Below are 22,062 nucleotides of genomic sequence, written 5' to 3'. Positions count from 1 at the left end.
GAGGTTTTGAAAGTAGTACACAAATGGTTATTGAATAACTTTAATTCGGTCATGAATAATCAAAACATAAAATGAAACCGCATGTGCATAAAATTTCCATCGAAACATCTCATCAATATAAATGAAAATAGTAATGACAGTGAAACTCGGAGTAATGACGAAAAATGTAAATCGCGCATCATATACTCCTTTAAAAATTATAAAAATTAACATCGAAAATGAAGTCACAAGTAAAGCCGTTTTATCGTTTCCAAATAATGTATGTAATAACAAAGCATCGTGGTAACGCGTAGCTAGAGAGACATTTAAATTGCTATCAAATGAAAATCTCGTAAGTTAAATTGTTAAAGGAATTTAGCATACGTAAAGCTGTCGCGATGATAATAAATCATGAAAGAAATGATACTTGTGATAATAAGGAGTAAAAATTCGCATAAACCGTTATCGAACAAAATTTATGTTACAATATTTAATGTATGAAGCATTTATGAGTTCGTCCCAAAAAAAAAAGATTTTGTAAAGTCATGGTCTTTGAGTTTATGCAAAAATGATGAAAGTTGGAATTTGTTATTATGAAACATTGCATATATAAAGTTGTTATGGGATTATCACCTTAGATGACAATATTTATAATATTGAAAACACGTATATAATTGTTTAATAATCTTTGAAAACGATCCTCATAATAGAATTTTTGTTGTCATGACAATATCGTATTCTACAAAGATGATTTATAAAATATGAGCAAAATACGTAAATCGTTATCCTTGAAAGGGTTTATAATTTAAAAGTGATTATTTGTACGCATGAGGTTGTTTTAAATACACTAGTTGTATATATATAAAAAACAATTTAAGGGAAAAATGAAGCTTGCGTGTGTATAGAAAGGTTTTGGCTTCGAATGGCGAATGGTTTGGAAATTTGGTGAAGAGTGGGTGTGTTTTGGGTGTCTTAAGGAATTGGAGTTTTCTTGAGTTGGGTTGATGAGATTTGTTGAGTTTAGGTTGTTTTGGGTGGTTTAGGCTTAGACGACTTGTGGGAGTAGTGTTGGGCTAATTGGATTGAGGTTTTCTTATTTGAGTTCGGGTTAAGTTGATGGGTTGGATAAGTCTTGACTTGTTTGGGTTGAGATTTGGTTTGTACATGTGATTTGCAGGGAGTTTTTGGGGTTGCTATTTTGATATTAATACATATGGTTGGATGGGAACGGTGTGGCGACATGGTTTGTGTTTGGACATAGCATGGGTCGAAGGTTTTGAGTCATAGTTAGGTAAACTTTGGTTTGTATATGTTTCGAGGCATTTGTGGGTGTGTTTTTCGGTGTCTCTGAAGTATCAGGATAGTAAGTTTGATAGGTTTTCATGGCGTAAAAGTGTCGGTATTTAGGGCTTTTTGTTGGGTTGATGTTGTACATGTTGGATTTGCATGGGGTTTGAGTAGGTGAGGATATAACGTTGGTGTGTTAGGTTTCGTTCATGTAGAGAAAAAAATTTGAGTGCGTGGGAAACTTTTGAAGTGGAAGGATGGTTTGATTTATGGTAGAGTTTGAGTTGGGATACGATTGTTTGGAAACTTGGGGTTGCGTTTAGGGAAAATTCTGACTAATAATAAGTATTAAATTGAAAATATCATAATTTATAACGAATGACTGAAACATTCATGAAATCTTTTGATAATAAAATTAAAAGTTAACATATATTTTTCAAATACAATATCAAGATTCAAGCTTGTGAATCACAACAAAAAAATTTCTTTAGCAAAAAATTTTCCACTAAAATGAGATTTGTTATGATACGTCGGGTCGGCTTAGGTTGTAAAATAATTTATGAGAAAATTTGGAGTAACCAACCCGTATAACGTAAATCGTTCTTGAAATGCTTAAAATCAATTAGCGGAAAATATCATGGGAAAGTAAGAAAATAAGGTTTGCTTAATTTAAAGTTTATTGTAAAAACAAAAAGCGATTGTCATGAGGAAGCAAAATTTTATAAGGTCAAAATAAAATTTTCTTTCTTATGAGGAAATTTAAAATAAGTGAATTGAATGTCGAAATCCGTTATGAGGTTTCAATACGAATGATGAAGATCGTTTTGGGAATACAAATTTGCGTAAAAACAATTTTTTCCAAGTTTGTTATTTAATATCGTGTAACTAAAAATATCATGGTACGTTAGAATGACCGACATTGTGAATCGAGAAATCGAACTAAAAGATTTTTGTCTTTAAAATAAAAATTATATGAAGTTTTGCATGAGAATTTCAAGAAAATTACAAGCTATAAGTTTGTGGATTTCTTGAAAACTCAAGGCGAAACTACCATAAGAAATTTAAAACGGGGAAAATCGAATGATGCAATTTTTTTTTATTTGAGAAAATTTACAATGAACCAAAGATTGCATAATGAAAGTTGTATGAGAATAAATTTGGATAATGAAAATTCTACCATGTGTATTATATAATATAGTGAAACTAAAACGTCGTGAGAATTTAAATAATCGATATTGTGAAATGATAGTTTAAAATAAACAGGATTTTTATAAAAGTATAATTTTTTTATGACATCTTGTATGAAAACTTTAAAGACAATTTAAAAACTATATAATGAGAATTTACTTGAAAATTCAAGGTAAAATTATCATAAAACCTTTAACACGATGAAATTTATATGATAAAATTTTGTTTATAAAAGTCTAAATGAACAAATACGGCATATAGAAGATCATTAGGAGTAATTCGAAATATATTAACTTAAATTGAAGAAAATCACAATAGTCGAAATCTTGTAATGAAAATAATGGTGTGAAATCAAAATAAAATAACTTTACTATGTGAATTCAAAACATATGAGAATTAATTATAACGGGCAAATAAAATTATATAAAAGAAAATTTTGTGATGAGAACATATATGACAAAATAAAAAGATAAAATTGTTTAAATCCTTGAAATTTGTAAATAATGCCTTAAGATTTAAAGGCAGAAAAAGTCATGTCAAAACACTAGTCCACGAACCACCGTGGTTCTATTGTTTCAATACCGAAAGTTAGGATGGCGACCGGAACGCTCGCATTCAAAAACTCAAAGTGGTCATCTCATGTGAGACAACCTTTAAGGAGATTTGAAACAACGGGATCCAAGTTAAGCTCGTGATCCACAACAAAAACTAATGTTTTGGCGATAAGGTAAGGATACCTTAGATTATTATGAGAATGTGTGTATGTGAATATATAAAATTAAACAAAATTAAGGTAAGGGTACCTTAGTATGTTTCGAGTGTTTGTGTATATTTACGATTCGATGAAAAAAATAAGTATAAATAAATAAGTGTAATGAACAATCGAGTAGGGTAAACACGTATAGGCAACACGTATAAGGACCCTAAAGCAAAATCTATACTAGGTCGTTACGTCTAACCACATATCCTATAGTAACCTGGCTCTGATACCAATATGTCACACCCCGTCCAAAGGCGGCGAAACATGCCGGGGTGCAACAGATTGCCCAAAACACAAGACACTATTAAAGTGACAATATTTAATCAACTCATTTATTTCATAAATTAATAAACAATCACATAGCTTGTTCATACAATAACTGAATTCAACCATAACACATATTATATTGCTTGTTTTGCTAATATCCTAATAATCATGATAACGTTTTTCGTCAAGTCCTCAAGTCAACCAAAGTCAAACCTGTAACATTGCATAAAATAGAATTTGTCAACCCAAAGGTGGGTGAGCAATTTCATAGTTTTGAAACAATATGGATAAAATGAGATCGCTAATAAGAATACATTAGCGACACCGTCTATAAGAGAATACAAAATAGATTAGGATTTCCTTGAGATCATTAATAAGAATACATTAACAACACCTTGCTATAAGGGGATGCCAAATAGTCTAGGATTTTATATGTGATCGTTAATAAGAATACATTAACGACACGGTGCTATAAAAGAATACCATATAGTTCACGGATTTATGAATCAACCAACCAAAAGTGGTAAACACATAAGCATATACGCATGTAAGCATAGAACACCAAATTGAGCATTTATTTAAGTAAAGTATATAATAAAGTTTGTGGTTTAAGACTCAAGTATAAAGCATTTAGTTTGAATAAGTATGCAATATCATCCCCAAAATGAAAGATGGAAAACGGGGTAAGAAAGTACTCACATTCAAGTAATAATTGATCGGTAAAATGACGAGTAACCGGAAGGATGAGGTTTAGCGAGCAAAGTCTAGATAAAAGGAATTCTTGTATTAGTAAGGTTGTCTTAGGAAGTCTTAAATAAATTAAATTCTAGGAAATGTAAACAATTTAAAGTTAAGGTTTAAAAGGTAAATATTCAAGAAAAACATAATAATAGTCTTTTAAAATATAAATTTGCTCGAAACCGGGATAAAGTATTTAGCCCTTAATATTTACTCAATCTATGTCAAGTAATAAGGTGGGTAAAAATGCAAGATTGCAAGCCCCTTTATAATATGGATACTAAAAACGGGTTTTAACGAGTGTTCGGGTTGTTGGTTCGGGTCTTGATAATTGGTCAAACCCAAAGTCAACTTTCCAAAATAATAAATGTTATAACTCAATAAAATTTAAGAAGACTTAACCAAGTATGTAGTTCTATTGTTTTAGAACTAACAACGTCCATTAAGTGAGTGTTCGGTTTTGTCGGTCCAACTTTGTTATAAGATCAAGTTGGATTCAACATTCCAAGTACTTTAATAAAATATTTAAAATCATTTTATAATTGTTTTGTAAAGAAATATATAAGTCTTGATAGCTAGAAACACACTTGTGTGTCTTAAGCGAGTGAAAATCGGTTTAGTTCGGTTTGGTTCGGTTTCCATCTCACAATAAGTTCATGGATGGTTGCCACATGCCCAAATATCAAAGAACTTGTATAATGTTTTGGACAAAAATCTACTAAGGATAATGTATCCAAATATGTAATTGTGAGGTATAGTGCTACGGTATTAACAACGATTATATCAATGAAATTGGGATGAACAACGTGATTTGTTGCAATGAAAAACCCCTTGATCTTGATTAGATCAAAGGAAAAAAACCCCGGGTGATAACAACTTGTCTATCACCAATTTATTAATATCAAAAAAGGTTACAATGGGTGGAGTTTATGATCAATGAGTACAAAAATGGCTATGTGTGTTTGATTACAGAATTATCAGCTAGCATATGCGAGTGTGAGCTAATGAGAGCATGTGTAACTGTTTGACCTAGCATTGATCATAACTCGGTATATAAAGAATAGAAATTAACAACTACTTAGTCCTACAATTCCGCCATCTTCCCACTAACTTCAACACCACTTTTGACCACGTGTTTGACAAGTCCAGTAGCGAGAATTCTGGTGGAATAAGTCTTATAGTTGTTGCTCTTATCAAATAAAAACCTACACATAAGAAAAAATTGTTAATAACATCAACTGCTGAGGATCATTGATCCTATCACAGCTCCGGAGCCCTTCAGAAGGATAATAGATCCAGATCTGTCATCAAGAATAGCACATCCTCAGTGTCAAATTTATTTGTCCTAACAGTTGCCCGCAAAATGGCGGGTGTTTTTGCTCTACAGCTGGCATTTTGAGATTTGAATCTTGCAAAAGATAAATTGATTAGACGTGTGTCAGCAATAATATTATCTAAAACCCTGAATATCAACTATCGCCGCCTATATATGTGATCCTTTTACTCTTTATGATCACATATCTTGCAGACTGTTCAGGTGTTCTTCTCCCTCTTATTTTCTTATTGTATTATTCTGAAAAATATGTCTGTCACCTCTTCTTCTTCTTCCCCCTCTAAACAATCCAACCAGTCCTCCAACGACTCCAAGTTGATGGAGATGCGACCTCAAAACCTCATCGCCAAATCCCTCTATGGAGATTTGTAAGTTTACTGACCCCGAGATAGATGAATTCCGGTCACTGTTCCCACCGGAAACCGTCTTTCGACCATACGATTCTTCAATCCGATGTGACATTGGGTGTGTTTTCTGGCTTGTCCCTTTCTTATCTGCTGCAGATACCCGTTTCCTCCTTTCACACAGAGTTTTTTCGAATCCACCGGCATGTCGTACATTCAGACTATGCCCATAGTTTGGGGGTTCTAGGCACCATTGAAATAATCATTGAGGATGTAAAAGGTTGATTTTGACATCCAGGAACTGTCTCATCTTTCTACCCTAACTACCCACGGTTCAAACTGGTTTTTACTGAAATTTAAACCTCGTCAACCAATCCAATCTCAAAAGTAACCCTAAACGATTCCTTCTGGAGGAATCAACTTTTTTTTGCGAATCGAGACTCCATACCCAGTGGGACTGATTTACCTTTGACTTAGGTCAAGAAGGGTAGGATCCTGGATCCTTAAAAAAGATACAATCCGTGATAACTTATCTAACTCTGACTCTTTTCTCTTTCTTATTTGCAGTTGAGAACTTTGCTTCTTTGGCCAAGCTACCTGGAACGGAAGAGAGAGCGAAAAAATTTCTTGCCCTGGATACTAAAGTTCGGACTTTTCAAGCAAGATTTTTTGAAGCTTTTTACGACATCTCTTCAGACTCCAACATGTCAAGTAAGATTAGCATAATAAAAAGAAATAAATAAAAATTAGATAGAAAACTTATCTGTTACTTGGTTTGTGTAGGTGCTCAAAGTATCAAGAAGGAAGCTTTGAAGGCAACAACAACTTCCGAGCCAAGGACCACGACTACCAAAGCCAAGTCTGCAGAATCCAAGAGAAAGAGATCCTCTGAGCCCGAGACCCACTTCAACATGATCCTTACTGTAAGTATCCTCTATCCTGATGTCTTGAATTTGAGGATCAAAAATGCTTCTAACTTTTACATAACTGTTGGTTACAGGCTGTAAACGCTTGCAAGGATCATTATGAGAAGATTGTGAACCAAATGAGTGAGAAGCTGTCTGTGATGGGAAATGCTGTGGTCACCAAGGACAAATTTATAACCCAGTTCTTGAAAGACAAGAAGCGGTTGGAGGATCAACTATCCTCAGCAGAAGCCCAACACCAAGAAGAGGTGAAACATGCTACCAAAGAGGCAAAGATGAGGGATACGAGAACAGTTTTGCAGGCTAGGATCAAGATGGAAACAGAGGCTGGTGATCTTGCCTTCAACAAGGTTGTTTGGGATGTTGAGAAGTGGAAAGCGACTTTGGTGTCTCTTGGTGGTGAGGAAGACGTGGCAATGGAAGACGAAGCTGGAACTAGTGGAGCAAAGGAGGTTGTGGAGACTGAGGAAGGAACGGATTCCATAGAAGGTGAGGAGGCTGCAAGAATGGGTGATGAAGGATAATCAAGACAAGGACTGAGCCCATTCTTGTTTTTTCCTTTATTGATGTTTTTATGGATTATGTGGTTGTAATGGATAATAGTAATTAGGTTGAAGGATTAGTGATCCTTATGACAATTTCAAGGGGTGGAAAAGGCGGATAGATCCTCTGTTTGTGGGGATGAAGCCTTTGGTGCCCCTATTTTTATTTCTTGTACTTCATGAACGGTTAGTAACACCTGCTTAACCCGGGTGGATGGTCCATCTTTCGTATGGTGAAATCCGGGTTAAGGATTTTGGTTAAATCCAAGTGGCTTATGATAATAATAATCTAATTCTTTTGACTATTTGGCTGTTACTTGTTGAAAGTTTATTTGATATAGCCTTAGCTTTATTGAAAGTTTTAAGAAATAGTCTTGAGTAAAAATTTTAGGATAGAATTTCCTTGTGAAAGATAATTATAAAAATTTTAGGATAGAATATCCTTGTGAAAAATAATTTAAAGATTTTAAATCCTTAAGCAAAAAGATTTATAAAGATCTCAACAAAATAAACGTAAACTGAGAACTAGAAACCATACCATAAGATCTAAGTTACCATAAGTGTTAAACCTTCTGTAATATTTGTAAAAATAAATAAAGGAACATGAATCCATAAGCGGTGATCCTTCTGTGATCTTCATAAGTAAACTTAGGATATCTGTTACAAATAACTCATAAAATCAGTTGGGATCAAACCCGTTAAACTGGGGACGAGCCCAAATAACAAACTAGGGACAAGCCCGTGCAACTGGGGACAAGCCCGTGAACTGGGGGACAAGCCCGTGAACTGGGGACAAGCCCGTGAACTGGGGGACAAGCCCGTGAACTGGGGGACAAGCCCAAAAACTGGAGACAAGCCCAAACTGGGGACAAGCCCAAACTAGGGACTGGCCCAAGATACGGATGTTAACTGGGGACGCGCCCAAACTGGGATTTAGCCCAAACGTGAGATAACATAAAAATGTTATAAACCGGTGGTATTGTACGTCTACCATAAATCGTAGGATCCTCAATATAGCCGAAGACAACGAAATTGTCAGCCACTAAGCGTGTACTGGTCCCGCTGCCTCGGACTATACGTTGGATAGCGTGCGCTCTAGGCGAGAGTGTTGAAACTCTAATTTATAAGATAGGTGAAAACCTTTAAACCTTGGAAGATATGACTATCGGGGGTCATACCTTAATCGTGTGCTAGGCCAATGGAAAGAGTAAGATACCTTTAAACGTGAAGGAGAGGTGGCCAACCTCTTGGACATCAATCCTCTAACTAGAATCCTGAATAGTTATTTAATACTTGGAAAAAAAATGTTAAGAATATGTTACTCTTAAACTAATAAAAATATTAAACGAATAAGTGATCAGATAGATATTACCAATTTTAGGATCCTAGATCCTATAAGGATACTCGATCCTCAGAGGAAATGTGATCTTGATCAGAAAAAGTACTTCTTGAGGTGGATAGCATTCCATGCTCTTGATAACTTGTTGCCTTCCATAGTGAACAAATGATATGCCCCCTTTCCTGCTTCCGACTCGATTAGATAAGGACCTTCTCACTTGGGTGCTAGCTTTCCATCAGCTGGATTGGTTGTATTCTGGAAGGCTTTCCTTAAAACCAAATCTCCTTCTTGGAATCTTCTGATCCTTATACTCTTGTTGTATGCCCCATCTACCCTTTGTTGATATGCCGTCATTCTGATCTTGGCTAGGTCTTTGAGTTCTTCAACAGTATCCAAGTCTTCGAGAAGAATTTCTTTATTGGCCTTAGGATCATGGATGCTTGTTCTGGCTGTAGGAACCACCATCTCTGTAGGGATTACTGCTTCTGATCCAAACACCAATGAGAAGGGTGTTTGGCCTGTTGCATTCTTTTGTGTTTTCCTGTCAGCCCAAAGAACATAAGGTAGCTCTTCAGCCCACTTGCCTTTCTTGGATCCTAGTTTCTTCTTCAAATTGTTGATGATTATCTTGTTACTTGATTCCGCTTGGCCATTAGCTTGAGGATGCACTGGAGTAGAGGTAATCATCTTGATGCCCCAATTGTCACAAAAGTTAGTGGTTCTTTTCTCGATAAACTAGGAACCATTGTCACAAATAATTTCTGAAGGAATGCCAAATCTAGTAATTATATTTCTTTTAATGAAGGATATCACCTCTTTTTCGTGGACTTAAACAAAAGCTTCTGCTTCTATCCACTTTGACAAGTAGTCAGTCATTTGAAGCATGAATACTTTTCGTCCTGGTGCCTTGGGTAGCTTACCCACAATATCCATGCCCCACTTCATGAAAGACCATGATGAGGATATAGGATACATAGGTTCTTCTGGTTGATGTAGGATGTTTGCATGCCTTTGACAAGCATCACATTTCTTTGAGTACTCCATGGCGTCTCTCTTCATGGTTAGCCAGAAGTATCCTGTTCTTAGAATCCTAGAAAATAGAGCTCTACCTCCAGTGTGATTACCACAATCTCCTTCGTGAAAGTCTTTGAGCACCTCTTGATTTTCAGGATCCTCGATACACCTCAAGTATGGACCTGCAAGAGATTTTATATATAGAATATCATGTAATAAAATGTATTGTGATACATTTAGTTTGAAGGATTTCGGATTCTTTGTGGCTGGAATTTCTCCATCTTGGATGTATTTTTTGATTGGGAGGATCCAGGATCCTTAGTTGTTTGAGGATGAAGGATCCAAAAGTACGATTTGTTTGTCAGTTGTTATCTCCCCAACTTCTTGTTCTCCTGCTGGCGAGAGTATATGGATGATTGGGATCTTCATATCTTCTGGAATTTTCAAAGATGAGGCTAAATTTGCCAAATCATTTTCCCCAGCATTCTCTTCCCTTGGCACCTGATCAATACTAAACAATTAGAAGGATTTTGCTAATTCCTTCACAACATCTAGATATTTGATTAGTTTTTCACCTTTAACAACATATGAGCCATTAAAGTGGTTAACTATCAACAATGAATCTATATATACTTGAAGATACCTGACCCTTATGCGTTTAGCTAATTGCAAACCTGCGATCAGAGCTTCATATTCTGCCTCATTATTTGTTGCTTGGAACTCACAGGCTATAGACTGGGGTAATATGTCCCCCTGTGCTGATTTCAGCAGGATATCTAATCCCGTCCCTCTTACATTGGAAGCTCCATGTTCTCCTGCTGGCGAGAGTATATGGATGATTGGGATCTTCATATCTTCTGGAATTTTCAAAGATGAGGCTAAATTTGCCAAATCATTTTCCCCAGCATTCTCTTCCCTTGGCACCTGATCAATACTAAACAATTAGAAGGATTTTGCTAATTCCTTCACAACATCTAGATATTTGATTAGTTTTTCACCTTTAACAACATATGAGCCATTAAAGTGGTTAACTATCAACAATGAATCTATATATACTTGAAGATACCTGACCCTTATGCGTTTAGCTAATTGCAAACCTGCGATCAGAGCTTCATATTCTGCCTCATTATTTGTTGCTTGGAACTCACAGGCTATAGACTGGGGTAATATGTCCCCCTGTGCTGATTTCAGCAGGATATCTAATCCCGTCCCTCTTACATTGGAAGCTCCATGTTCTCCTGCTGGCGAGAGTATATGGATGATTGGGATCTTCATATCTTCTGGAATTTTCAAAGATGAGGCTAAATTTGCCAAATCATTTTCCCCAGCATTCTCTTCCCTTGGCACCTGATCAATACTAAACAATTAGAAGGATTTTGCTAATTCCTTCACAACATCTAGATATTTGATTAGTTTTTCACTTTTAACAACATATGAGCCATTAAAGTGGTTAACTATCAACAATGAATCTATATATACTTGAAGATACCTGACCCTTATGCATTTAGCTAATTGCAAACCTGCGATCAGAGCTTCATATTCTGCCTCATTATTTGTTGCTTGGAACTCACAGGCTATAGACTGGGGTAATATGTCCCCCTGTGGTGATTTCAGCAGGATATCTAATCCCGTCCCTCTTACATTGGAAGCTCCATCTGTGAAGAGGATCCAAGGATCCTTGGTTTATTCTAATTGATGGACTTCTAAATTAGCTTCTTTTTGCATCTCACTGCTGAAATCAGCCACAAAGTCTGCTAGTGCTTGCGATTTAATGGCTGTTCTGGGCTCGTACTGAATATCATATGCACTCAGCTTCACAGCCTATTTAGCCATCCTTCCTGATAATTCTGGTTTTCTAAGCACATTCTTAACAGGATAATTAGTTCTTAAAACAGTAGTATGTGTTTCAAAGTAATGTCTCAATTTTGTAGAAGCCATAATAAGTGCAAGAATTAACTTCTCTAAATGAGAATACCTGGCTTCCGCATCTAAAAGACTTTTACTTACATAATAAACAGGATGTTGTTCACCTTCATGATCCTTCACGAGGACGGCACTTACTGCATTTTCTGAAACAACTAGGTATAGATATAAGGATTCTCCATCCACAGGCTTCATAAAAGCTGGTGCTGAGGATAAGTAATCCTTTAAGGCTTTAAGGGCAGCTTCATGCTTTTCCGTCCACTCGAACTTCTTGTTTTTCCTAAGAATGTCGTAGAAATATTTGCACTTCTTGGAGGATCTGGAAATGAATCTGTTGAGAGCAGCTATTCTTCCTGTCAATCTCTGGACATCCTTAGCATTCACAGGGGATTTTAGATTGATGATGGCTTCTATCTGCTCGGGGCTTTCTTCTATCCCTCTTTTAGTCACCATGTATCCTATAAACTTTCCAGCCTTAACACCAAAATGGCATTTTGACGGATTCAGTTTTGATGTTATACTGGTCGAGGATATTGAATGCTTCTTCAAGATCTCTGAGGTGATCCTCAGCTCTCTTTGACTTTACCACCATGTCATCTATGTAGACCTCCATAGTCTTACCTAACTGATCCTTGAACATCATGTTGACTAATCTTTGATATGTTGCCCCTGCATTTCTTAGTCCGAACGGCATAGAAATATAACAGTATATGCTAGTTGGAGTCATGAATGTTGTATCCTCTTGATCAGATGGTTCCATCTGAATTTGTTGAAATCTAGAGGAAGCATCCATAAAGGTGAGCATCTCATGTCCCGCCGTTGCATCCACCATGGAATCTATTTGTGGCAATGGGAAAGGATCCTTGGGGCATGCCTTGTTTAACTAAGTGAAATCGACACACACCCTCCACTTTCCATTCTTTTTTAGAAACAACAACCACATTAGCTAACCATCAAGGATACTTAACCTCTCTGATCATACCGGCCTTAAGAAGTTTTTCAACTTCTTCTTGTATGATCGTGTTCCTCTCAGGAGCGAATTTCCTTCTCTTCTGATGGACGGGTTTAACAGATAAATCAAGACCTAATTTGTGAGTAATTACCTGTAACAACCCAATTTTAGGGCTAATTTTTTTATTTGTTAATAATCTTGTGTTTATTATTTAGTATTACATACTATGTTACCCAACTAGATAAACAACATCATAGAAGAATAAACAACCATCTAGGACCCATAAGAAATTATATTTTGGTTACAAACTATTACCAACAGGCCTCATCATCTATGAAATAAATACACCAAAACACATTAAAACAAAGATTCAATCCAAAACTTGAACCAAGAACGAATTCTATACAAAGTTTATGAACCAAACCCGACACATTTCACATGAGGAACTTGAGTATACCTAAACCCACGGGCTTATAGTTAATAAATGTTCATGTTAGTAATACCAAAATATGAACGCTTATATCTATTGAAGTGTTAACAAATAATTATATTGACCTACACACGTATTCAAATCAAGACTTAAAACCCGCTTACACTACAAAGGAAATGATTACATGAATGTATAAGAATATGCATGTATATTAGCGAATATATATAATTATTATATATTTATTAGAAATTAGCTAGTTCTGTAGAACCATGAAAATAAAAGTATATAATATGTAAATTTAAATGAAGACATGAATTCCTACAAGCATGCTAAAATGAATTCCACCACCAAACAAACCCGTATTCTCGTTGATCTAATTTACATGTATATTTTTAATATTTGTTTCTATATATAACTTGATGTTTAAATTCAATTATCCAGAACTTTATTAACAAGTAAAAATAGTTGAGTCACTCTCTCTCCATCGACCTCCTCTTCTCATACAATGTATCTTTCAAAATCTTCATATCTCACAATATCTCACCATATATGGCCATATCTATTTCTTTACCACTTCAACACTCCATAATCTTACTTGGATTTAGCAAGATCCCCTAAATCTATTCCCTCATAAACCGTATCCTACCCCCACTATACATATCTCAAGCATTTCACAATTACCAAGTCACCAATCTTAATCAAACCTCATCTTCTCTAGTTTTGGTAGAAACTTCAATCTTGTTCATCCATCCATATCTTTGAAATTCCAAAGCTGATGATGAAAAATCATGTTACAGAGATCTGGCCATCCATGGGTCATGCAATGACTTTTTGAAATTCTATAAATTCTCCATAAAATCTCCTGGTTGCTTCTTCATCTCAAAAGTCCATAGCTTCCTCTCTTATTCCAGCTCTCTTGAAGCCATAATCAACATTGTTGAGACCCTCTTAATCGTACTAACTGCTAAGGTGTTGGACAAGTAGCCATCACATTTAATTAAGCCCTTAATCCTGCCTCAAGACCCTCCAATGCACCCTAAATACTGCTATGATTCTTGGCCAGGAACCATTCAAGAGGTTTCGGGTTCAATCCCTGCACACACACTGTAACGCCCTGAAATTCGATTGGTAAACTAGGATCGTGAAATCATCGGAAACTATAGACTTTGGGATTCTGGACGATAAGTTCGGAACCCATATCATTGGAAAAAAAAATCTGCTTTTATCATTTAAAATGTTTATTTTATAAAACGACATTTACGCCTGAAAAATATTAATTTTTATGCTTTCGAAAAATTAAATGTTCTTATTTAAAAAGATTTCAAATAATTATTCGGAAAATGGTTTTATAAAAGTTTTGCTGAAAAAGTTTTAGTTTGTTTAAAAACTTATGAACTCGACTAGTCTTGACCCGTCGGTAGCCTAAACCCGAACCCGAGTCACCCGAGTATTTAAGCGGAAAATCAAGTATTCTTACACCATCTCTTTCATTTCCACCAACACTTCCCACCCAAACACTCTCATTCTAGAGAGAGAAACTAGAGAGAGAAAGTCTTCAAACTTCAAATCCGAGTCCACAAATCTGTTTGTTGTTATTCTTGGTAAGATCTTCTTGAAAATCATCCATTTTCATAACCATTTTCGGCCTCAAATCGAGCAAAAACACCCATTTTCGTTTCTAGAGTTTTCGGGTCAAAAACCGTCTTGTTTTGGTGTCAAAATGCAGGCTTTTGTGTTTAAAATCACTAGGAATCGATAGCCCTTTCAATCCCGAGCATTTCCATGTCAAAAACTTCGATTTTGGGTCAAAAATCTGGAAAATCTGAAAAACCCGTAGGTTTCTCCGTCGCCCAGCTTGAAGGAGTCGAATCAGACTCATTCGATCGAACCAGTCGATCGAATCAGTCCAGTCGATCGAATAGGAAAGCAACCGAATGGTCTCCAACTCATTCGACCGAATGAGTTTCGTATTCGATCGAACGAGTGTCTATTCGATCGAACAAGTTCCATGTTCGACCGAACGAGTTTTTCCAACTGGTTCGACCAAATGTGTTTCTAGTTCGATCGAGTGTGCCACAGATTCGATCGAATGTGTGTCTATTCGATCGAACGTGTTCCTATTCGATCGAATCAAGCCAGAACCAAGCTGTTTTCGTCTTTAAAACCCAGTTTTTGCTCGAGGCCGCGTAAGCTCGTTTTCTTAGACTTATAGCACGTTGTTAACCTTATATATATGTTCAACTCTAGGCTAAGGAGATCTATTGTAGCACCATCCTAACCCGAGATCAAGGTGAGTTCATAGCCCCTATTTAAGCTTTTCAAAACTATGGGGTGGAAACATGGTAACTTTACACGTTTGGATAAAATCATTTATGCAAACACTCTTTAAACTATAAACTTTTGGATTTCTACACACGTGCGGAAATCCACAAGCTTTTTAAGAATCTATAAACTTTGGAAATCTATGAACATGGGGAAAACCCATCAACTTATGGAGATCTAAGAACATTGGAAATCAATGAGTATGGGAAATTCTATGAACATTGACATCATGGGAATGGGAATCATATTCATATCATCATAGTCATTGTGTCAGCATGGAAATCTAGAGATCAAAGCATCATGAGTTGAATTGGACGCGAGAGTCTATTCTACTCTCGGTAGAACTCGCGACCATGAGTGGCATTCTATTCTCGGTGGCACTCGTAACTCATGGGATTACATACTAGTCTCGGTGAAATCCATAACTCTTGAGGACCTATACTAGTCTCGGTAGGGACCAAGGGAACCCAGGATTCTTTGGGGAGTCTATCCTACTCTCGGTAGAACCTAGCTGAGTTCTGGATGACAAGAACGAGGTAGTCTTGGTTTAAGTCTTGCGTGGGATCAATCAAGTCTTGTGTGATCATTGAGTTTCATCTTCATTCATCATCATCATCATTTATTCACCATCATCTTGGATACTAGTAAACAGTGGGATCTTGGTGTTGGTTTATCTAGTAAACTTAGCATGCTCAAATCTATATGTCCTTATTTATGCTTAACTGCTATGTGCTACATGTACCGTTGGGAGACCACAAATCTTTGAGTAATCTTATCACAAACGACTCTAGTGGGAGAATAATAAGCCCGCTGAGAGTCCAGGAGAACATTTCATGTTTTACTTACTACAAAAACCTCTTTGGGAAAACCAAGAGACCATTTTCTTACAAACCATCTTAAAACCGGGTATTATATCCAAACATAGTAGTATAAGTTGTAGGAGTGGTGGGTTAGCCGCAGGTACACCCTATATATAAACCCCTACAACCTATACTAGTATGTTTGTGTATAAACTCTTTTTCTTTAAACCTATGAATTCACTCATCTACTTTATGTAGTTGACAGTTTGTTACATGTTTTCAGGAAATAATGCAGCAAGAAATCCCTAGCAAGTTTAGAGGCCTTAGAGAGATGAAGGCTAGTCTAGGAGTTGTTTGGAAACTTGATATTTTGTATTAAAACAATTTGTTTCATGTTACCTGGATGGTGTAATATTTGACATTTTGGTTATGTTTATGCATTTAGACTTTTATACTATTGTGCTCAACAATCACGACTTAGTCGCCGCGCCTCGATTTTTCCGCCATCACGATCGGGGTGTGACAGATTGGTATCAGAGCCAGTGGTTATAGGGAATTAGGAAACCGACCTAGACTATAACCTAGGATCCTTGACTCTAGATAGCTCATGCATCACAATCACATGTCTACACTTATATACGTGCTGCGTGCTTATGTGTTGTATATTAACTGTTAATCTCTTGAGCCATGTCATTCTGTGTTCTTGGTATAATCTATGTCCTCTATTCTTAATCTTTGGCGTGTCATTGATTCTATTTAACGCTCGTTTTTTTTTTTCGTTTTGTCAAGAATGCCTCCCAGACGTGCACCCGCCCCCTTGGACTCCGCTGATCTAGCCAACCTTATAGCCCAGCAGATCGCGGCTGTGTTACCAGGCATGGTAACAGCCATCAGCCAGGGGCTGAGGCAAGAAGGAACCTCTGGGGCCAACCAAATTCCAGCTCAGAACGCAAATGAACCAGCAAATAAGCCATACAAGGACTTCATGGCTACCAAACCCACCAGCTTCAGCGGTTCAGAAGGCGCCGTTGGTCTCCTCCAGTGGATCGAAAAGATGGAGGCTGCCTTTGTTATTAGCTCGTGCCCTGAGACACTGATGGTCACGCACGCGGCAAGCATGTTGTCTAAACGCGCGCTGACCTGGTGGAACAACGAGATAAGAACCCGCGGGCGTGAGGCTGCCTTGGCCATGACCTGGTCGGAATTTGTAGCTTTGGTTACCCGCGAGTTCGTACCTCGCAGTGAGGTGCAGAAACTTGAAGCTGAGTTTTGGGTGCACAGAATGAAGGGCGCTGATCACCAAGGGTACACGGAGCGTTTTCACGAGCTCTCCCTTCTCGTACCACACTTGGTCACCCCTCCCTCCCGGGCTATTGAGCTTTACATCAATGGCCTACCTGACACTGTCCGTGGAATCGTTATCGGGGCTGACCCATCAACCCTACAAGCGGCCATTGAACTAGCTGCCCGACTGACCCAGGACCAGGTTAAGACTGGGGTCCTAGCCAAAGGTACGGGCAAGGCCGCTGAGGGCTCATCCGAAAAGATCAACCGCATCAAAAAGCGTAAGGCTAGCAGTTACGCGATGGTTACTCCCGCAACCCCAATCAGCTCTGTCGCTCCTGCTCCCACCCCTTCTGGAAGGCCAAAGAGGGAGTACACTGGGGTTCACCCCAAGTGCGGCACTTGCCAATTTCATCACCCTGCCGGAACCCCGTGCTGGAAATGCACGAACTGTGGACGTTTGGGGCACCTAGCGGAACGCTGCAGATTTCAAGGTAATCAACTGGCAATACAGAGCAGCAGTTCCCAACCCAGCAACACTCGAAGCTGTTTCGAGTGTGGAGCCACGGACCATTTCAGGAGCAGGTGTCCTCGTCTTGCAAATCTTCCTCCGGCCCGAGGCCGAGCCTTTACTATTGGCGCTGCAGAAGCTCGCCAAAATCCTGACGTCATTACTGGTACGTTCATCCTTAACAATCTCTGGGTTTCTATTCTATTGACACGGGTGCAGATAGGAGTTTTATTTCTAGCGAGTTGGTCCCATTGCTTAATCTAGGAACCTCTGTCTTAGACCCCGCTTTCTCTGTCGAAATGGCAAACGGAGAGTCTACCCAAGTGAACAAAATCGTTCGCAATTGCACGCTTACGTTTGATCAGACGTCTCTTAACATTGACCTCATCCCTATGCAATTAGGAAGTTTCGATGTAATTGTTGGGATGGATTGGTTGTCCATCAACCACGCGGAAGTGGTGTGTGCTGAGAAGCTCATTCGCGTTCCTTGTTCTTCTGGCGAGTCCATAATTATTCAAGGAGAAAGATCAGGTAGATGTCTGAAATTAATCTCCTGCTTTAAAGCTCGGCGATGCCTTCGAAAGAAGTGTCTCGCCTTCCTAGCTCATGTCTCCATCAAGAAATCTTTGGGGAAGAAGCTCTCTGATGTCCCCGTTGTGCGTGAATTTCCAGACGTTTTTCCTAAAGACTTACCCGGACTACCTCCTAGCCGACAAGTCGAATTCCACATCGAATTAGTTCCCGGTGCAACCCCCGTGGCAAAATCTCCGTATCGTTTGGCTCCGTCAGAAATGCAGGAATTATCGAGCCAGCTACAGGAACTACTAGACAAGGGTTTTATTCGCCCTAGTTCATCTCCATGGGGAGCTCCAGTCCTCTTCGTCAAGAAGAAGGACGGATCTTTCCGGATGTGCATAGACTATCGTGAGCTTAACAAACTCACGGTCAAGAATCGGTATCCATTACCAAGGATTGACGATCTTTTCGACCAGCTGCAAGGAGCCACTTACTTTTCCAAGATCGACCTACGCTCAGGTTATCACCAAGTACGCGTCATGGAGGACGACATCGCGAAAACCGCTTTCAGAACTCGTTATGGACACTACGAGTTCCTAGTCATGCCTTTTGGTTTGACGAATGCCCCTGCGGTGTTCATGGATCTCATGAATCGCGTTTGTCGTCCATACCTGGACCAGTTTGTTATCGTCTTCATTGACGATATTCTCGTTTATTCCCGCTCTAAAGCCGACCATGAGCTTCATCTCAGGCTTACCTTGGATCTGCTGAGGAAAGAGCAACTCTACGCCAAATTCTCCAAATGCGAATTCTGGCTAAGGGAAGTTCAATTCTTAGGTCACATCATTAACAAGGAAGGCATTCATGTCGACCCTGCCAAGATTGAAGCCATCAAAAATTGGGGAGCGCCTACAACGCCAACCGAAATTCGTTCATTTCTTGGTTTAGCTGGGTACTACCGTCGATTCATCTCGAACTTTTCAAAGATCGTATTGCCTCTCACAATGTTAACTCAAAAAGGGGAGCCATTCATTTGGAACCAAGAGCAAGAAGAGGCTTTCCAAACATTGAAACATAAACTTTGTCATGCACCAATCCTGTCACTTCCTGAGGGTAACGATGATTTTGTTGTTTATTGCGACGCCTCGAGCCAAGGTCTAGGCTGCGTCTTAATGCAACGCGGTAAGGTCATCGCTTATGCCTCGCGCCAACTCAAGAGTCATGAGAGGATTTATGTCACCCACGACTTGGAATTGGGTGCTGTGGTCTTTGCCTTAAAAATATGGAGACACTACCTATACGGTACGAAATGTGTCATCTTCACCGACCACAAGAGCCTACAACACATCCTCAACCAAAGGGAGCTAAACATGCGACAACGTCGATGGGTTGAACTCCTAAGTGACTACGACTGCGAAATCCGCTACCACCCTGGAAAGGCTAACGTAGTGGCTGACGCGTTAAGTCGCAAGGAAAGGACCCAGTTGCATGCGATCCGTATTCAGTCCAATCTTCCCTCCTTGGTTCTTGAAGCTCAAAAGCAAGCGATTGCTGGTGGTGATCTCAAAAATATGCTATCTTGCGGTGCCGAACGGAAGTTTGAAACCAAGTATGATGGTATACTTTACTACTTAAATCGCATGTGGATTCCAAACTCTGAACCACTTCGAGAACTTATCCTGAACGAAGCGCACAAATCCAGATACTCTATTAACCCGGGCAGTGATAAAATGTATCAGAATCTCAAGTCTCACTTCTGGTGGCCGGGTATGAAGAAAGTCATAGCTTTGTACGTCGGTAGGTGCCTAACATGCTCGCGGATCAAGACTGAACATCAGAGACCATCTGGCCTGTTACAAAAACCGATCATACCGCAGTGGAAGTGGGACGAAGTCGCTATGGACTTCATTACCAAACTCCCGCGGACACCCAGCGGTTATGACACGATTTGGGTTATCGTGGATTACTTGACCAAGTCTGCCCACTTTCTCCCTGTCCGCGAGGACTACACTACGGAGAAGCTGGCGCGGATTTACATTCGTGAGATCGTAACCCGTCACGGTGTGCCTAAGGGCATCACGTCTGACCGTGACCCCTCTTTTGCGTCAAGGTTCTGGAAGTCATTTCAGAAAGCCTTTGGGACAAGTGTGAAACTTAGCTCTGCCTATCATCCTGAAACGGACGGACAGAGCGAAAGGACCATACAAACCCTGGAGGATATGCTCAGAGCCTGTATCCTTGAATTCGGTAGTAGCTGGGAGACTCACCTTCCTCTTGCAGAGTTCTCATACAATAACAGCTATCATGCTACCATCAAATGCGCACCATTCGAGGCACTCTATGGCAGGAAATGTCGTTCTCCACTGTGTTGGTCCGAGACCGGAGATTCTCAAATCCTCGGCCCGGAACTGATACAGGAAACCACTGACAGTATCGCCATCATCCAGCAAAGACTTAAGGACGCCCGCTGTCGACACAAGTATTACGCTGACAAACGCCGCAAACCTCTGGAGTTCCAAATAGGCGATCGCGTAATGCTCAAAGTTTCCCCCTGGAAGGGCATTGTTCGCTTCGGGAAAAAGGGAAAGTTTGCTCCAAGGTACGTAGGACCTTTCAAGATCATCGAAAAGGTCGGACCCGTAGCCTATCGCTTGGAATTGCCTCCAGAACTCAGCCGTGTTCACAACGTTTTTCATGTGTCGCAACTCAAAAAGTGCCTCGTTGACGAGACCGCTCAAATCCCGATCGACACGGTTCGCATCGACGACAAACTACACTTTGTTGAGGAACCTGTCGAGATCCTAGATCGAGAAGTCAAAAGGACTAAGCGAAGCCGGATACCCATAGTCAAGGTACGTTGGAACAACCATCGTGGACCCGAGTTCACATGGGAGCGAGAGGATAAGATGAAGGAGGAATACCCTCATCTGTTCGCATAGTCATCATCTTTGTAATTCTAGAAATCTTGGAGTCTATGTAATCGTAATCATGTAATCAGGGACCAATATCAATCAATGAAGTATCATGTTGTTCCTATTTGCTTATAAATATTCTCTTATTTGCATAACACCAAGTTTGGCTACCCATGACTCGTGCTGGAAAACACAAGTTGTGCATACTTAATCATGTAAACATTGGGGTAAACTATGTATCATTGAGCCAAAATTTGTCATCATTCTAGCATTCATGAAGCATGGTTGTGTGTGTGTGTGTGGTGTCGTGTCGATTTTTCTAGCCGCACACAATGGAGTTTATACATTGATACAAGGTGAACTCGTAATTATAGTCCGGAATATAATTACATCAAGTTCACAGGTGTATACGTGTATAAACAATATGCTATTGTGTAACTATGAGTCGTGAACTCAAGCTTCGTGTAGGGAATTAATCAATGAATGTTGAAGGAGTGGTGGGTTAGCCGCTGGTACACCCTATACATAAACCCCTTCGGCACAAGTTGATTATGTCTGAAGCGAGACTTGGAATTAGGGACTCATAGTTAGCGTGGCAGCTGTGAGGCGTTAAATTCAAGAGTTATTGAGGGAATTATTCATTGGAGATTGAAGGAGTGGTGGGTTAGCCGCTGGTACACCCTATATATAAACCC

Source organism: Bidens hawaiensis, unplaced genomic scaffold (assembly GCF_021521415.1).
Source record: "Bidens hawaiensis isolate Kalapana, Puna unplaced genomic scaffold, B.hawaiensis_p1.1 tig00010205_1, whole genome shotgun sequence".
Lineage (NCBI taxonomy): Eukaryota > Viridiplantae > Streptophyta > Magnoliopsida > Asterales > Asteraceae > Bidens > Bidens hawaiensis.
Note: the sequence above shows the minus strand (reverse complement) of the source record.